The 19533-nt window shown below is 36.7% G+C and overlaps 1 long non-coding RNA gene across 1 annotated transcript; it reads left to right on the top strand.

The window, feature by feature from the left end:
• The first annotated feature begins 618 nt into the window (after window positions 1–618).
• Window positions 619–16201, top strand: LOC138983908 (uncharacterized). The gene is made up of 3 exons (XR_011463508.1): window positions 619–732; window positions 2878–3007; window positions 15993–16201. It is a non-coding gene; the product is annotated as an uncharacterized lncRNA (long non-coding RNA).
• Window positions 16202–19533: the final 3332 nt, after the last annotated feature.

Raw genomic sequence — 19533 nt, 5'->3', positions numbered from 1 at the left:
TTTGAGTAATTATTTGATTGAGAATTTTGAGTTTCTTTTGTAATCCAGATCTCTCTGTGAGATTTCTGAGAATGAATCATTTTAAATATTGTGGTTTGTTCTCTTCATTAAGAATGAACACTATGTCTGTATAGAACCATTTTTCTGAACGACTGTATTTTTTCATTTGTTGGGTTTTTTTTTTTTTTAAGAGTTGGGGGTTGCATGGGAATTTTTCAAAGATTATTTTAGTATGGTGTGACTTAACAAAACCTGGAATATCTTGAACCATTGATGAAAATGATTTTAGAGCATCTTTAGAAAGTAAAATGTAAATATAGGCAGTGTTTAAAAAAACTTTCATTAACATTTAATATTTTCTGTGTAAAAGTCTCTATTTTTAACAAATAAATGCTGGCAATTTAAATTCCAGAAAAATGATGAAATGAAAAATCATTTTAAGTTGGTTTAGGAAAAGTCATCAATTTTGGAATCTGTTATTGGCATCAATCAGGTTTAAAACTGTGTTTACTATAAATTCATATTAACTTGTGAACTCATGAGAAATAATATTTTTAAGAAAGTATATAAGTCTCTCTAGGTGTTTAAAAATAATTTTCTTAAATTATTTTTTTCTAAGTCCGAGGATGAAAAGGAACAATTAAAGAAATACATTGAATTAAAATAATCTCTGGAAAATAGCTTGGACCAAGAAAAGAAGAAAAACAGTGAGTTAGAAAAAGAGATTACTGGGTAAGATTTTAATATTTATGATAATCTCAACTACTAATAAAATATAATTTTATTTTATTTAAAACCTTAGACACAAATTCATTTTTATGTGCATTTTCATAATTAAACACATTATCCTATTTCAAAGTTTACTGTGGAAAGTCAGCACAATCTGAAATGTTTTTGAGTGCAGCAGTGTTATACTTATCTGTAATGATTTCTAAAACAGTAACAACCATGCCTCTGCATATAGTAATGTCACTCTCTTCTTCACCATCTATGCTGAATTTTACTTCTGCAAAGTATCTTTGTTCTTTTTGGTAATCCTACCTTCTTTTAATTATGTTCCTTCCCTTCATCATTCAAGTAATTTATTATCTAAAATCCTACCTGTGTTATTGTTGAACAACATTAAAAAGTATCTTAATTTGGCTTATATTTTCTTTTTGCCCCAAAATTTTAGTTGTAAAATGTACATACAAGAATATATGTGTAACTTAAAGAATAATAAAATTAGTGACCATGTTTTGATCAGTAAGATAAAAAAACTGCTTCTTCTTCTTCTTCTTCTTTTTTTTTTTTGCTGAGTGCAGTTAACCCTCATCATCTAAAGATTCAGCCAACCCAAGATCAAAAGTATTCAGGGAAAAAAAAATTTGAGAAAGTTCCAAAAAGCAAAACTTGGATTGGTCTCAAGCTGGCAACTATTTCAATAGTGTTTACACTGTATTTATAACTATTTACAAAGCATTTACATTGTATTAGATAATGTAAGTGATCTAGGGATGACTGAAAGTATAGGGAAGATGTCCTTAGGGAAACTTGAGCATCCATGGATTTTGTATCCACGGAGTGTTGGGGGATTTTTTTTTTTTAATTTTATTTTATTTTTAAACTTTACATAATTGTATTAGTTTTGCCAAATATCAAAATGAATCCGCCACAGGTATACATGCGTTCCCCATCCTGAACCCTCCTCCCTCCTCCCTCCCCATACCATCCCTCTGGGTCATCCCAGTGCACTAGCCCCAAGCACCCAGTATCGTGCATCGAACCTGGACTGGCAACTTGTTTCTTACATGATATTTTACATGTTTCAATGTCATTCTCCCAAATCTTCCCACCCTCTCCCTCTCCCACAGAGTCCATAAGACTGTTCTATACATCAGTGTCTCTTTTGCTGTCTCGTACACCGGGTTATTGTTACCATCTTTCTAAATTCCATATACATGCGTTAGTATACTGTATTGATGTTTTTCCTTCTGGCTTACTTCACTCTGTATAATAGGCTCCAGTTTCATCTACCTCATTAGAACTGATTCAAATGTATTCTTTTTAATGGCTGAGTAATACTCCATTGTGTATATGTACCACAGCTTTCTTATCCATTCATCTGCTGATGGACATCTAGGTTGCTTCCATGTCCTGACTATTATAAACAGTGCTGTGATGAACATTGAACCAGTCCTCTGTGGATGCCAAGGGATGATTATACAAAGGATTCTTCTCTGATTCTCATTAATATTTTTCTCTTTTAATTTTCTCTACATTGCTTTGCATTTTGTTAACAATGTGCTAGGCAAGATTTCTACATCTCTTAAAACAGTCTTGAAGAGACTGGTAACCCCTCTCTCTCTTCTGATTTCCTTTCTTCTAAAACTCTCAGCCTGGGTTATTTCCTGCTTAACTCAGGCTCCAATTTTTTTTTTTTTCAATTTTGAGTAAGAATCTTGTTGGTTTTTTGTATCTACTTCCTTTTCTTTTTGTAGAGGTTGTGGTCAGTAGGAATAAATGTGTCTTGTGTCTTTTCAGAAAACATTCATATATAATATCTCTTCAATTTTATTTTGAATACTGATCTGTGGTTTATAATAATATTTAATATAAATTAATATTTCACACTAGCATGCTAAAAGTTGACGTTAACTTATTTATACGAACTCATATATTACATATATCACACACAGTATATTTAAATGTGATAAAATTTTTCTTCACAATCTAAGATTAGAATTTAGTTATTATGCTTTCAAGGAATATTAAGTTTGAACAATGAGAAAGGATTATAATTTATAGATTTGTTTGTTTTATCTGATAGAACATATATCTGTTTAATTATTAAATATCTGCTTTTAAATAACTTACTCATTCTATACATTTCTACAGATTTAAGAAACTCTTAAAAATGACAAGAAGGAAGTTAAATGAATATGAACATGGAGAGCTTAGTTTCCACGGAGATTTAAAAACCAGGCAAACTGAAATGGATATTCAAATTAATATGCTAATACATAAGGTAATTTTTAATCAGTTTTAGAACCCCAAAATCACTTAATTTGGGGAAATAAAAATCATTCCATGCTTTCGGAAGTGAAACACAGATTTGTCTATTAATTTTTTAAGTTGGACACCAGTAAAAAAGACAGCTTTTCCCTATATCATTTTGAGATAAAAAGGGCACACTCTTGACTCTCTCTGTCTTGAACCCTGGCTGGTGATCTGAAGCTAAGCAGCACAGTATTAATGACCCGAAAGCATCCGTTGTTTTTGGTGACAGGTTTGTTGATATCTAATGAACATACCATGCAGTTCATTCGTTTAAACTGTACACTTCAGCAACTTTATTGTGTTTAAAGAATTATACAGGCATTACCACGTTAGAACATTTTCATCACCCTCCAAAGAAATCACCCTGTGCCAGTTTTTTTTTGCTGATCTTCCCAGCCTGAAGGAACCATGACTCCACTTCCTAACTGTGTACATGTCCCTTTTCTAGACATTTCATGTCAGTGGAATCACACAATATGGTATCTTTTGTGACTGCCTTCTTTCATTTAGCATAATATTTTCAAGGTACATCTAACATGTATCAGTATTTCCTTGCTTTTATTGCTTAATAATATTTTATTATATGGATGTACCACATTTTATTTATCCATTCATCATCTTATGGACCTTTGGGGTTGTTTCTACTTTTTGGCCAATGTCAGTAATGTTGCTGTGAACATTTATGTCTCAGTTTTGGTGTGAACATATTTTTTCATTTCTTTTGGGAATACAGTTTTGATCAGAATTGCTGTATTACACAGCAACTCTGTTTAACCTTTTGAAGACCTGCCATACTGTTTTCCAGCATGGCTGCATCATTTTATATTTTTATCCAAAGTACGTAAAATGTTCCCATTTCTATACATTCCTGTCAACACTAGTCATTACCTGTCTCTGTGAGTATAGCCATCCTAGCAAGTATGAAGTGGCATCTCGTGGTGTTCTCCTCTCTCTGAGGAGAGGACAATGCAGATTGAGTTCTAGATTAGTGACTACTCAAAGCTACCCATCTCTTTTAGAATTTTAGTAAATTGAGATGAGATCAAAAGTCTGATTTTGGTAATTAAACTATTTCTAGTTATTTCTTATAGTTCAAATCATATGTCTCATTGCTTACTAGTCTTCATTGCTTTCAAACTTGAGCAGAAATTCTAAGGAGTCACACCTGCCTATTTGTAAGAAATTGTAATTGAAGGGAACCCTGAAAAATCTTCTTCCTGAATAGTTCTTAAGTCTTCCTTCTAGTTATATGCTTCTTCTCATCAACATTGTGATTAAAAATCTCACCTTTTATCATATTCCAGTTTATAGGAGACCAGTTTCTACCTGCATTTAAGTTATGTTTATTTTCTCTTTTTCAAAAATCTATTTTTCTGTTTTTTCCTAATCAGCTTTAAGTTTAGTGGCTTCAATAAGCAACATTGGTTTCGTTCAAAATCTACACTTAGGAAAAGGTGGCCAGGACAGCTGGCTTCTCGTCCCCTCAGCTTCAGGTGGGGCAGCTCGAGGGCTGGGGGCTGGAATCGGGTGAAGGTGTGTTCATTCCCATATCTGATAGTTGGTATCTGTGGTTGGCTGGACTTTGGTGAAGGCAGACAAGTTAAACACCTACCCTGAACACCTAGGCTCTCTTTGCAGCCTGGGTTTACTCACAACATGGAGCCTGGTTCCCAGGTTGAGAGCCAGGCAGAAGCTCTGCTGTCTTGTCTAACCTCGCTTTGCAGTTCACACAGCATCATTTTCATCATCTTCTGTTCAATAGGAGCAAGTCACTTATACTTGGCCTATATTCTACCATTTTTTACAGAATAAAGTTTTTAAAACTAATGGGTACATTTAAAAACTAGCACAGTTACTCACTGGCCACAATTTTTTATATTCCTTCCAATGAAAAATACCCTTTTCCCTACCTGTTCCCTCACAAGTGTCAGTTGTTAACAGTGTCAGGCCCAGGCTCACTACAGGTCTTATGGTCTTCATCAGGTACAGGTGGCACATGCAGATGAGGTTTCTGAGTGTGATTTCTAGAGTGTGACCCTGTGAGCACAACCTTCTCAGTACTAAGACTTGAGAACTAAAGGGACAAGTTATCTGCCACCCACACCCCCACCATTCTGCTGAATGACTAGGCTTTCCCGACCAGAAATGGGAAACAGGAGGCACCGTATTCTATAGCAGCTCTGAGGTCCAGTTTGGTGCTGCCAGCCCTTTGATGAGGACTTGGTCCTGCCCATAAGAGTGCTTCATTTTTGCTCTACCCTCTGAGCTCTGTGTGCTGTGCTTTTCATAGGAAATGACCTCTGTCTGTAGCTGAGTCATTTTTCTTAAGCCAGCTTCCTCTTTGTTGAACTTCTAAGAAAATACCAAAGGCCTATTCTCATTTGTATGTCTTGGTCTCTGTTAGGCCAAGCACTGTTTTTTTGTTTTTGTTTTTGTTTTTTTTTTTTGCTGCGAAGTTTCTCTTTAAAGTTTTTAGTGTCCTGTGAATTGGATTGGGGTTCACGTCATTGGAGAGGATACCAAAATATTTGGTATCCTCAAATATCTCAAAAAAATCTCAAAATATTTTTTGAGAGAAGCTCTGCACCTTGGACTTCTTGTGAAGCTTTGTAGGATGATGCCTTTAAAATTCTTATGCACTTAAGATCTTTAAAGATATTTGAGGCACTACCTTAAGTCTTTCTAGGGTCTTAATGAAGGGTTTTACAGTCTACAGGCTTCACCTTGAAACCGTGTTTTTCTGACAGCACCCTAGATTTGATCTTAGCCCAGAAGCTGTTTCTCTCTTTTAGCATCATGTGACCACTGGACATGTGGAGATGCTGTAAAAGAGATAACAGATATTGAACCCAAATATAATTGAGCCTGGTTCCTTTATATTTAATAGTCCCCCCTCCCTTTTTTTTTTTTTTTTTTTTTTTTTGCTTATCCCTCTCATTGATGTTACTTTAGTTGGTTTGTAGCAAGAGTCTCCTTTCCTCTGTGTTTCAGTGTCGTTTTCTTCTCTTGCCTAGAAGCTGTCACCAGCAGCCTCTTTAAGGGCCATCAGGATTCAGTTTACAGTGTCATGAAGCCCTTTGGGTTTTCATTTCTTTCTCTGCATCCATTCAGATCTCACTTACCTCCATGTTGAAAGGCATTCTCACATCTTTTAGTTATTTTTAATGGCATTTTTAATATCAGTATCTGTGCCAGGTATTTACTGCCAGAAAATTGTATAATAAACCACGTCAAAGCCTAGTGCCTCAAAACAGTATTTACGTTGTTCAAAAAGTTGTGTTGGGGCAAGGCTCAGTGAGTGAGGCCAGCACGTTTCTTTTCCAATCAGCATCAGCTGGGATGTCGTGAAGGTGGGGACCAGAGTCATCTGAAGATGAGTTCATGCACATGTCTTGCAGTTGGAGCTGGCTTTTGGATGGGACATTAATTGAGGTCGGTCAGTGAGGGCACTGACAAGGTGCTCAGTATGTGGTCTGGGCTTCTTCGCAGCATAGTGACTGATGCTAAGGGTAGGCTTTCCCACAGAGCAAAAGTCAGTTTCCTCAGACTCTGTCCAGTTGAAATCAGTTACTGAGGCCAGCACATATTTAAGGGGAGGGAATTTCAGAGAAAAGTGTCAAAGAATGTGTAGACAGTTTCAATACCACCACCTCCACTCACCTCGACTTACCGAGTAATCATTCTGTCTAAAGGAAAGTTCTTTGCAACTCAGTGTCACTGAAATTCCCACAAATTTTGTTTGTTGTTTTGTTTGGTATGTTCCGTTCTGTGAAAAGTAACAAATGGTTACAAAAATGAGGCATTTTTTGTTGTTGTTGTTCAGAAAAATGTATGGATCATCTCACTAAGCTATTAGGAGATGAGATTTATTTAACCTTTTGAATTATTTTTCTTTGGAATGCAGTTCAAATTAGCAAAAGTATTCATAGTTCAGAAAAAGACTTATGGGATTAGAATCCATATTTATAAGATTTATTAATGAGAGTCTTATTTTCACAATCTTCTTTTGGGAATCGTTTATTAACTCAATCCTAGATAACAATACCGTATCCCTCAAAATTCTTTAAAACATGGGGCATTAAGATGGGGGGAAGGAGTAAGAGACATTCTATTAAGAGGTGACTTGTAGTCATTTTATGGAGAATAAATAGAAAAGAGTGTAATATCAAGGGCAAATGTTGTGTGACAAAGATTATGACAGTGAAGAATATATTTTGTGACTCTTGGTGGTTTGAACTTCTTTCTTGATTCTCTGAGTAATCCCTGGTCCTACATTCTACAATACAGATACCATTGTATCTATTTGGTCCTGGTTTGAGTTAGGCTGTGTTCAGTCCACTTGCCTCATTACCAAACAGTATTGTTTTATTCTTGCAGATTGATAATCTTACAGCAGAACTGGAAACTGCATCTTTAAAATGTCTTCATCCGGATGCAAAAAAAATCAAGTTCTTTGAAAGGAGTTATTATCTATGAAAGGAATGCAAAATAAATGTGAAAAACTAGAGAAGAATAAAAATAAGTTGGAGCAAGAAATAGTGAACCTCAGAAGTTATATAGAAATGAATATTATAGAACACAGTCAAGTAGAGCACTATAAACAGGAGATTGAAGAAAGGGCGAGACAGGATCTTGTAGAGAAATTAAAGTCAGTCAACCTATGTTTGCAGGTTAATTTGTTCATCTGTCATGTGCTCGAATTCACCTCATTGTAAATTATGTTTTGGATCTATACAGCTTATGTGTTTCCTCTACTTCCCTTAGAGCAGTTGGCTTGGCAGTTTTCTGTAAGGAAGGGGACACTTATTTCTCCCATTAAATATTTCCGTTTCCATCACAGTTATCACCAAATTGACCTATCAGAATGATTCTCACTAGAGAATCCTTTCATTTATAAGACCAACTGGAATAAAACAAGACTACTAGGAGGAAAAGAAAATATTGTGGTTTAGAACTGGTACCATCCTCTTGAATTATTTTTAAGTTGTCTTGTTCAATTTTTAAAATTTTAAGTTGATCCTCTTGTTCTTTGAATTATCAGATTATATAAGCACCACTACGGGCATAATTCCACTTTAATTTTATAATTCACGTTTTTTCACTTCACATTGACAATAATTATTTTAAATTTCTGCTCTTTTTTTAAAAATTTTATTTTATTTTTAAAATTTAATATATTGTATTAGTTTTGCCAAATATCGAAATGAATCTGCCACGGGTATACCCACATTCCCCATCCTGAACCCTCCTCCCTCCCCTCCCCTCCCTCTGGGTCGTCCCAGTGCACCAGCCCCAAGCATCCAGTACCGTGCATCGAACCTGGACTGGAGACTCGTTTCATACATGATATTATACATGTTTCAATGCTATTCTCCCAAATCTCCCCACCCTCTCCCTCTCCCACAGAGTCCATAAGACTGATCTATACATCGGTGTCTCTTTTGCTGTCTCGTACACAGGGTTATTGTTACCATCTTTCTAAATTCCATATATATGCGTTAGTATACTGTATTGGTGTTTTTCTTTCTGGCTTACTTCACTCTGTATAATAGGTTCCAGTTTCATCCATCTCATTAGAACTGATTCAAATGTATTCTTTTTAATGGCTGAGTAATACTCCATTGTGTATATGTACCACAGCTTTCTTATCCATTCATCTGCTGATGGACATCTAGGTTGCTTCCATGTCCTGGCTATTATAAACAGTGCTGCAATGAACATTGGGGTACACGTGTCTCTTTCCCTTCTGGTTTCCTCAGTGTGTGTGCCCAGCAGTGGGATTGCTGGATCATAAGGCAGTTCTATTTCCAGTTTTTTAAGGAATCTCTACACTGTTCTCCATAGTGGCTGTACTAGTTTTCATTCCCACCAACAGTGTAAGAGGGTTCCCTTTTCTCCACACCCTCTCCAGCATTTATTGCTTGTAGACTTTTGGATCGCAGCCATTCTGACTGGCGTGAAATGGTACCTCATAGTGGTTTTGATTTGCATTTCTCTGATAATGAGTGATGTTGAGCATCTTTTCATGTGTTTGTTAGCCATCTGTATGTCTTCTTTGGAGAAATGTCTATTTAGTTCTTTGGCCCATTTTTTGATTGGGTCATTTATTTTTCTGGAGTTGAGCTGTAGGAGTTGCTTGTATATTTGTGAGATGAGTTGTTTGTCCGTTGCTTCATTTGCTATTATTTTCTCCCATTCTGAAGGCTGCCTTTTCACCTTGCTAATAGTTTCCTTTGATGTGCAGAAGCTTTTAAGTTTAATTAGGTCCCATTTGTTTATTTTTGCTTTTATTTCCAATATTCTGTAAGGTGGGTCATAGGGGATCCTGCTGTTATGTATGTCAGAGAGTGTTTTGCCTATGTTCTCCTCTAGGATTTTTATAGTTTCTGGTCTTACATTTAGATCGTTAATCCATTTTGAGTTTATTTTTGTGTAAGGTGTTAGAAAGTGTTCTAGTTTCATTCTTTTACAAGTGGTTGACCAGTTTTCCCAGCACCACTTGTTAAAGAGACTGTCTTTAATCCATTGTATGTTCTTGCCTCCTTTGTCAAAGATAAGGTGTCCATAGGTGCGTAGATTTATCTCTGGGCTTTCTATTTTGTTCCATTGATCTATATTTCTGTCTTTGTGCCAGTACCATACTGTCTTGATAACTGTGGCTTTGTAATAGAGCCTAAAGTCAGGTAGGTTGATTCCTCCAGTTCCATTCTTCTTTCTCAAGATAGCTTTGGCTATTCGGGGTTTTTTTGTATTTCCATACAAATTGTGAAATTATTTGTTCTAGCTCTGTGAAGAATACCGTTGGTAGCTTGATAGGGATTGCATTGAATCTATAAATTGCTTTGGGTAGTATACTCATTTTCACTATATTTATTCTTCCAATCCATGAACATGGTATATTTCTCCATCTATTAGTGTCCTTTTTGATTTCTTTCACCAGTGTTTTATAGTTTTCTATATATAGGTCTTTAGTTTCTTTAGGTAGATATATTCCTAAGTATTTTATTCTTTCTGTTGCAATGGTGAATGGAATTGTTTCCTTAATTTCTCTTTCAGTTTTCTCATTATTAGTGTATAGGAATGCAAGGGATTTTTGTGTGTTGATTTTATATCCTGCGACTTTACTATAATCGTTGATTATTTCTAGTAATTTTCTGGTGGAGTCTTTCGGGTTTTCTATGTAAAGGATCATGTCATCTGCAAACAGTGAGAGTTTTACTTCTTCTTTTCCAATTTGGATTCCTTTTATTTCTTTTTCTGCTTTGATTGCTGTGGCCAAAACTTCCAAAACTATGTTGAATAGTAATGGTGAAAGTGGGCACCCTTGTCTTGTTCCTGACTTTAGAGGAAATGCTTTCAATTTTTCACCATTGAGGATAATGTTTGCTGTGGGTTTGTCATATATAGCTTTTATTATGTTGAGGTATGTTCCTTCTATTCCTGCTTTCTGGAGAGTTCTTATCATAAATGGATGTTGAATTTTGTCAAAGGCTTTCTCTGCATCTATTGAGATAATCATATGGTTTTTGTTTTTCAATTTGTTAATGTGGTGTATAACATTGATTGATTTGCAGATATTGAAGAATCCTTGCATCCCTGGGATAAAGCCCACTTGGTCATGGTGTATGATCTTTTTAATGTGTTGTTGGATTCTGATTGCTAGAATTTTGTTAAGGATTTTTGCATCTATGTTCATCAGTGATATTGGCCTGTAGTTTTCTTTTTTTGTGGGATCTTTGTCAGGTTTTGGTATTAGGATGATGGTGGCCTCATAGAATGAGTTTGGAAGTTTACCTTCCTCTGCAATTTTCTGGAAGAGTTTGAGCAGGATAGGTGTTAACTCTTCTCTAAATTTTTGGTAGAATTCAGCTGTGAAGCCGTCTGGACCTGGGCTTTTGTTTGCTGGAAGATTTTTGATTACTGTTTCAATTTCCGTGCTTGTGATGGGTCTGTTAAGATTTTCTATTTCTTCCTGGTCCAGTTTTGGAAAGTTGTACTTTTCTAAGAATTTGTCCATTTCTTCCACGTTGTCCATTTTATTGGCATGTAATTGTTGATAGTAGTCTCTTATGATCCTTTGTATTTCTGTGTTGTCTATTGTGATCTCTCCATTTTCATTTCTAATTTTATTGATTTGATTTTTCTCCCTTTGTTTCTTGATGAGTCTGGCTAATGGTTTGTCAATTTTATTTATCCTTTCAAAGAACCAGCTTTTGGCTTTGTTGATTTTTGCTATGGTCTCTTTTGTTTCTTTTGCATTTATTTCTGCCCTAATTTTTAAGATTTCTTTCCTTCTACTAACCCTGGGGTTCTTCATTTCTTCCTTTTCTAGTTGCTTTAAGTGTAGGGTTAGGTTATTTATTTGACTTTTTCTTGTTTCTTGAGGTATGCCTGTATTGCTATGAACTTTCCCCTTAGGACTGCTTTTATTGTTTATTTATTTATTTTTATTTTTTTTTTTTCTAATTTTATTTTATTTTTAAACTTTACATAAGTGTCCCACGGGTTTTGAGTTGTTGTGTTTTCATTTTCATTAGTTTCTATGCAAATTTTGATTTCTTTTTTGATTTCTTCTGTGATTTGTTGGTTATTCAGCAGGGTGTTGTTCAGCCTTCATATGTTGGAATTTTTAATAGTTTTTCTCCTGTAATTGAGATCTAATCTTACTGCATTGTGGTCAGAAAAGATGCTTGGAATGATTTCTATTTTTTTGAATTTACCAAGGCTAGATTTATGGCCCAGGATGTGATCTATCCTGGAGAAGGTTCCATGTGCACTTGAGCAAAAGGTGTAATTCATTGTTTTGGGATGAAATGTCCTATAGATATCAATTAGGTCTAACTGGTCTATTGCATCATTTAACGTTTGTGTTTCTTTGTTAACTTTCTGTTTAGTTGACCTATCCATAGGTGTGAGTGGGCTATTAAAGTCTCCCACTATTATTGTGTTATTGTTAATTTTTCCTTTCATACTTGTTAGCATTTGTCTTACATATTGCGGCGCTCCCGTGTTGGGTGCATATATATTTATAATTGTTATATCTTCTTCTTGGATTGATCCTTTGATCATTAGGTAGTGACCATCTTTGTCTCTTTCAACAGCCTTTGTTTTAAAGTCTATTTTATCTGATATGAGTATTGCTACTCCTGCTTTCTTTTGGTCCCTATTTGCATGGAAAATCTTTTTCCAGCCCTTCACTTTCAGTCTGTATGTGTCCCCTGTTTTGAGGTGGGTCTCTTGTAGACAACATATGTAGGGGTCTTGTTTTTGTATCCATTCAGCCAGTCTTTGTCTTTTGGTTGGGGCGTTCAACCCATTTACATTTAAGGTAATTACTGATAAGTATGATCCTGTTGCCATTTACTTTATTGTTTTGGGTTCGAGTTTATACACTGTTTTTGTGTTTCCTGTCTAGAGAATATCCTTTAGTATTTGTTGGAGAGCTGGTCTGGTGGTGCTGAATTCTCTCAACTTTTGCTTGTCTGAGAAGCTTTTGATTTCTCCTTCATATTTGAATGAGATCCTTGCTGGGTACAATAATCTGGGCTGTAGGTTATTTTCTTTCATCACTTTAAGTATGTCTTGCCATTCCCTCCTGGCTTGAAGAGTTTCTATTGAAAGATCAGCTGTTATCCTAATGGGAATTCCCTTGTGTGTTATTTGTTGTTTTTCCCTTGCTGCTTTTAATATTCGTTATTTGTGTTTGATCTTTGTTAATTTGATTAATATGTGTCTTGGGGTGTTTTGCCTTGGGTTTATCCTGTTTGGGACTCTCTGTGTTTCTTGGACTTGGGTGATTATTTCCTTCCCCATTTTAGGGAAGTTTTCAACTATTATCTCCTCAAGTATTTTCCCATGGTCTTTCTTTTTGTCTTCTTCTTCTGGGACCCCTATGATTCGAATGTTGTAGCGTTTAATATTGTCCTGGAGGTCTCTGAGATTGTCCTCATTTCTTTTAATTCGTTTTTCTTTTTTCCTCTCTGATTCATTTATTTCTACCATTCTATTTTCTAATTCACTAATCCTATCCTCTGCCTCTGTTATTCTACTATTTGTTGCCTCCAGAGTGTTTTTAATTTCATTTATTGCATTATTCATTTTATATTGACTCTCTTTTATTTCTTCTAGGTCCTTGTTAAACCTTTGTTGCATCTTCTTGATCTTAGTCTCCAAGCTATTTATCTGTGATTCCATTTTGATTTCAAGATTTTGGATCAATTTCACTATCATTATTCGGAATTCTTCATCAGGTAGATTCCCTATCTCTTCCTCTTTAGTTTGGTTTGGTGGGCTTTTTTCCTGTCCCTTTATCTGCTGGGTATTCCCTCTATCTCTTCATCTTGTTTAAATTGCTGAGTTTGGGGTGTCCTTTCTGTATTCTGGCAGTTTGTGGAGTTCTGTTTATTGTGGCATTTCCTCGCTCTGTGTGGGTTTGTACAGGTGGCTTGTCAAGGTTCCTTGGTTAGGGAAGCTTGTGTCGGTGTTCTGGTGAGTGGGGCTGTATTACTTCTCTCTGGAGTGCAATGAAATGTCCAGTAATGAGTTACGGGATATCTATGGTTTTGGGGTGACTTTGGGCTGCCTGTATCTTGGAGCTCAGGGCTGTGTTCCTTGCTGCTGGAGAATTTGCTTGGTATGTCTTGCCCTGAAACTTGTTTCGCCCAGAGAGGTTTACAGCATTATATGGAGAAGAGAAGAGTGAGGAGGGAGTTAGAGGTGACCCGAATGAGATGAGGTGGAGTCAATAGAGGAGAGAGTGGGCTATTCAGTAATCTCTTCCTTATGTGCACTCCACAACTGGACTGCTCAGAGTTGTTCACAGAGTTATACAGAGAAGAGAAGAAGGAAGAAGGTGGCATAGGTGGCCAGGAGGATAAATGGGGGGAATGAAAAGGAGGGAGACAGATCCAGCCAGTAATCAGTTCCCTAAGTGTTCTCCACCGTCTGGAACACACAGAAATTCACAGAGTTGGGTAGAGTATAGAGGGGTTAGGGAGGAGACACAGGTGACCTAGTGGAGAAAAAGGAGAGTCCAAAGAGAGAGAGAGCAGTTAAGCCAGTAATCTCGCTCCCTAGTGAAAAATGGGTACTGAAGATTGGGTTCTTAAAGGTACAAAATTGGTAACAAATACATAAAAGCAAAAATTTAAAATCTAGAGTAGAGTTTGGAATTTCAAAAATACGATGTTAAAGAAAAGAAGAAGGAAAAGAAAGAGAGAAAAAATGAACAAACAAAAACAAACAAGGTCGCAAAAATTATAAAGAAAATATAAGTACAAAATTGATAACTAATACCAAAAAGCAAAAGTTAAAAATCTAGAGTAGAGTTTGGAATTTCAGATATACAATGTTATTTAAAAGAAGAAGAGAAAGAAACAGAGAAAAAGAAAAAATAAAAAAGGGTCACAGAAATTATATAAAAACAAAACTATAGGTACAAAATTGATAACAAATACTAAAAAGCTAAAATTAAAAATCTAGAGCAGAGTTTGGAATTTCAAAAATACAATGTTAAAGAAAAAGAAGGGAAAAAAAAGGTCAAAAATTATTTAAAAATATATATATATGAAGTTTGCTTTAAAAAAAAATAGGGTCTTCTTTTTTTTGCAAAGTAATCGGTTATAAAAGTGGAAATTAAAGGAATAATAGAGGACTTAAATTTTTTTTTTTTTTATAGGCTCACTTGTTCAGTCGCACTGAGGGGAGGTAGGGAGGGATGCTGCAAACAAATAACACTGGCGTGGGCTCGCAGTGCCTCAGTCACACTGGGTCTGCCCCCAGTTCACGGCGCGTGTAGCCTCTCTGCCCACGATGCTCAGGCTCTAGGTTGCTCCTCCGCGAACCATCCGCGGCCCACCCTGGGCTGCCTGCCCTTCCCAGGTCCAAGCCGCTCAGGTTCAGGCACTCGGGTAGTCCTCAGTGGCGCAGACTCTCATTTGGGCCTGCGTTTTGTGCCCTTCCCAGATCCGAGCAGCTCAGGTGATGAGGTGTTTTGTGCGCGCGATTGCTGCGACTTATCACCTCCCCGCTGCTCGGTTATCTAGTTGTGTACCGGCAAACCTTCTCAGGCAGATGTTGACCATCCAGACCCCCAAGAAGTTTTAGTTAGCAAAGAAGCCTGCTTACAGTTTTATAGATAATGTCTCTCTGGGGCTGCGATTGTCCCCTTCCGGCTCTGGCTGCCTATCACCGGAGGGGGATGGTCTGCCTCCGGCTATCTCTGTTCAGTCCTTTATTCCATGCGCGGGCCTGGCGGTGTCAGAGGTTAGGGCTGGCTTTTCGCGTGGTAGATATCCCACAGTCTGGTTTGTTAGCCCAAATTATTTCACTCAGATAGTGCTCGGGGTATTCAGGCCAGATCCTTGCGATGCAGCCCGCGCCGCGCCTCCCTGCCCAGCCCCCGCTTGCTAATGGCGTATGCAGGCGTCTGCGCTGCTTCTCCACTGGGGGAGTTACCGTAGGGCTCGCAATGTGCGGGTTTTAATTATTTATTTTTCCTCCCTCTTATGTTGCCCTCAGTGCTTCCAAGGCTCGGCGCAGATTCGGCAGTGAGAAGGTTTCCTGGTGTTTGGAAACTTTTCTCTTTTTAAGACTCCCTTCCCGGGACGGAACTCCGTCCCTCCCTCTTTTGTCCCTTTTTTTGTCTTTTATATTTTTCCCTACCTCCTTTCGAAGACTTGGGTTGCTTTTCTGGGTGCCCGATGTCCTCTGCCGGCTTTCAGAAGTTGTTTTGTGGAATTTACTCAGCGTTTAAATGTTCTTTTGATGAATTTGTGGGGGAGAAAGTGTTCTCCCCATCCTACTCCTCCGCCATCTTAGCTCCTCCTCTGCTCTTTTTTTTTTTAACCTTTAAAATTGCTTTCTGAATCACTGACTCAAAACTAAAGGGAGAAAATATAATTTTCCAGGTTAATGATTATTTTTAAAATGTTATCTTTTTAAATTTGCCTTAGAAACAAGCAGCTCTCGGGAGAACTTAGAGCAGTTACAAGAGAATAATGGTTCCATAAGAAGTCAAATGGAACTCAGAATTAAAGACTTGGAATCTGAACTCTCCAAGGTGAAAACTTTGCAAGAAGATTCTCATACAGCAGAGTTGGAAAAATATCAGCAACTCTACCTAGTAGAACTAGAAGTTAGAAAGTCATTGGAAGGTAAACTAGACAAGTAAGTCAAAACACAGAATCACAGAAAGTAAATTTAGTTCGTTTATTTGTTTCTAAAGCCTAATTTTTATAGAGCGCAGTTCATAAGATTAGTAGGAAGTGAAAGCTAACTAGATGGTCACTGCTAGAGGGCGCCCTAAGACAAACTATTAATACTGGGTCCTTTTGAGTTTTACCACACAGAGTCGGAAATGACGGAAGTGACTTAGCAGCAGCAGCGCACTGCATAAAGGCATGCTTGTGAAACTGGGGGCAATTAACACAGGAGTGAAAGACAGGATACTTCATAGAGTGTCTAGAAATAGGATGGTGACCTGACTGAGGGTTGGGGGTGTGGAGGATGTAAAGGGCAGATGGCACCCCCAGTGCCTAGTCCAAGTTTTCCCACTGTCTGAAAGCAGAGCATTCCTAGGAAGCCTTTCATAAGCTAAAACAGCATACAGCAAAGAAGCAGGTACCCAAGGGCACGTTCTGCTACTTGAAGCCTAAAATGAATATGTACAAGTGAAGCACAGGTGCTCCCATATAGGGTTCAGGGTTGTGGTGACTTGACACTGAGATGTGGGGTGTGGCTCCCAGGGAAGGAGCTCAGTCGGGCCAGTCTCCCTGCTTGGGGAGCGTGATGCCTCTCACTGTAAAATGTACACTGAACCTTTTTATATGAAATCAAAAAGTATCTTCAAAAAAAAAATTTTTTTTTTAAATTATCAAAAAGAGATGCTGACGTAGGCCTTTCCTAGAAGTGAAGTAACATAAAGGGAACTGTGAAAAAGCAGGGGATACTTGTAATTATTCCTGGGGCTGTTTTAGCTCTTTTCAATCACTCATTGACTTTCTTGTCCTCCCCTCTAGATTGTGAATCTAGATGATTCCTCAGAGCCAAAAGCTTAATTTCTCAGAAGTCGTGAGTGAAACGTGTATACAAGTGTGGTGAAAGCAAATGCTTGAAAGTAGCTTTGTGGGATGGGGTGTTTCTTCATCCCTGAACTGTTTCCTAGAGGCAGGTGTGTCCCAGAGGGCAGCAGATGTGACTGGGAGGCCACCTCCCTTTCTCTCTGATGCCCTTTCTCTCCTCTCCCAACTGTGTCTTGTTACTTGAAGAGCCCTAGACACATGTGTACTTCTTTAGAATAAGGTTACAACTATCATTGTTTACAGGAGGTCTGCTCTGTGTTTTCAGTGTTCAAACAGTTTATTGGGAATTCCATTTACTATATGGCAACTTTAAAAATGCAAATCATTATGTTGGTGTTTTCCATCTTCCCCAGGACTCATGACAGGCTGGCAGTGATCAGCACCAAACTTGAGGTGGAGAAAGATCAGAACAAATCTTTACTTGGCACTCTAAGCACGAGGCCAGTCCTGAAGCCCCCTTGTGTTGGAAATTTCAATAATCCTTTAGTGCTCAATGGAAATCTTACTCCAAGAGCAAACGTAGGTTTTCCTACCTCAATTCCACACCCTCTGAATAACAGCATGGAGAATTACTTGACCAAAGTTAGTTCTATTATATTTTCTCCACTGGGTTTCAGAATTCTGATATGAATGATTCTTGTTTTTAATTTGGCAAACTTCTGAGTTGTTTATTTGACTTAATGCACATTAAGTAAAAGTCATAATTAGCTGTGCTAATAAAGGAGACAGAAATTTTATGATTTTTTTGTCCCAGAGTTCTTGATTTTAATAATAGATACATACTAAATTATTAAATTCCTTGAAAAGCTGCATTTAAATTATACTTTAGAAATGAAATCTTATTGCCTAGTATCCAAAAGTATTCTTTCACATGTTTCACTTCCTTTCTAATTGATTTCAGTTGGCAATGGTTCATAATCATTTCCAAGCTCTGCTGTACCCAACGAAGTTTTTCTGCCTCTAAGCATAAGTGAATCACTGGCATCTAAACACTAACCACATATGGATACTTTTTGTTTAAAGGAATCCTAGATAAATCCTTTTTATGAATTAAATAAACTTACAATACTAAACCAAAACATTAATTTCTAGTTTTAGCTTAACATTTTTTGTCATTTTCTTACATAAATTTTGTCATTTCTTACAAAAATGACATTTTTGTCATTTTCTTTAGTTGCTATTTTACCTATAGCACTTTTATTTAAAATTAAAAAAAAATCTTGCTGAGCATTTGTAGAATATTTCTAGATTTGTAGTTAATTCAAACTTTTAAACATTATAAATGAAGCTCACTTTATCTCTATCTTGACATCACCTGGATGAATGGTATCTAAGATAGCAATGATGGGGAGTCTTTAAATTGCAACCAGTTTTCACTGTTCAATCAGTGTGATTAAAATACCCATTTCAGTCAGTGCACACAGGTTTATAGTTTTAATGGTGTTTTCCTGATGTTTGTGATGCACGGAAAAGTAGCCCTTGTTAAATGCAGTCTCAACCTGTTTTCTCATTTGGCTTCTTATCATCGTAGGAGAGCAATTAAGGTTTCTTTCACAGCACTGCATCTACATTGGGTCTTAGTACTTGAGAGCTGTGAAACTGGAGGACGTGCTTTAGCTGTGCAGTCACAGCGGACCTCCGAACACTTCATCCCAAGTCAGACACTTCCCCGTGCAGGGCTAAGAAGAAGAAGCAAATGCTTGACCCCCGTCCCAGACACAGGCTGCCTACTGCACACCCAAGTCCATGGTGCTGTGGGCACATACATCTTTTCAAAGTAGAGATTTGGAATCAAGCAATCACATCAGTTAGGTAAATCTCCTCACCTCTCGTAAGGAGGGTAGGAGTATAAATCCTCACCTTGAATCTTTTCTCCTTCAAGTTCCCTGTCGTGTTTTTTTTTTTTTTTTAATGTATGGTTTATAAATTAACTATATATAATATATATATATATATAAAACATGTATCTATAAAGTTCACTAAAGCAAAGCACAGTAAAATGAGGTATTTAATAAAAGGCATTAAATTTATCAAATAAAAAAAAATAAAAATTGCTGAAAAATTAAAGCTGTCAAAAAAAAAAAAGGTAGTAAATAAAAATAAAAATTATTTGTGTGTGTGTTTAAAAAGCAATGCAAACTTTAGTGTATATAGGACTCTGCTTTTTAAAAAGTCTATCAATAATATTTTGGGTTTTTCAGAAATTTTATTTTAAAACACATGAAGACAAAAATTTTTTGTGACAAGTAAAATCAAAGTGACTAATTTGAACAGGTCTATTTATTAAAATGCTGTAGATATTTTGATAATCATTTGAATATTTGGCAACATTTTCTTATTAAAAGAGTGAAGATTAATTCACTTAATTAAAAATAAATTGATAGAGATATGTTCACTTAGGCACTTTGTCTTA

The sequence above is a fragment of the Bos mutus genome, unplaced genomic scaffold (genome assembly GCF_027580195.1).
Source record: "Bos mutus isolate GX-2022 unplaced genomic scaffold, NWIPB_WYAK_1.1 CTG406, whole genome shotgun sequence".
Classification (NCBI taxonomy): domain Eukaryota; kingdom Metazoa; phylum Chordata; class Mammalia; order Artiodactyla; family Bovidae; genus Bos; species Bos mutus.
This window is presented reverse-complemented; position numbering and strand designations above follow the sequence as displayed.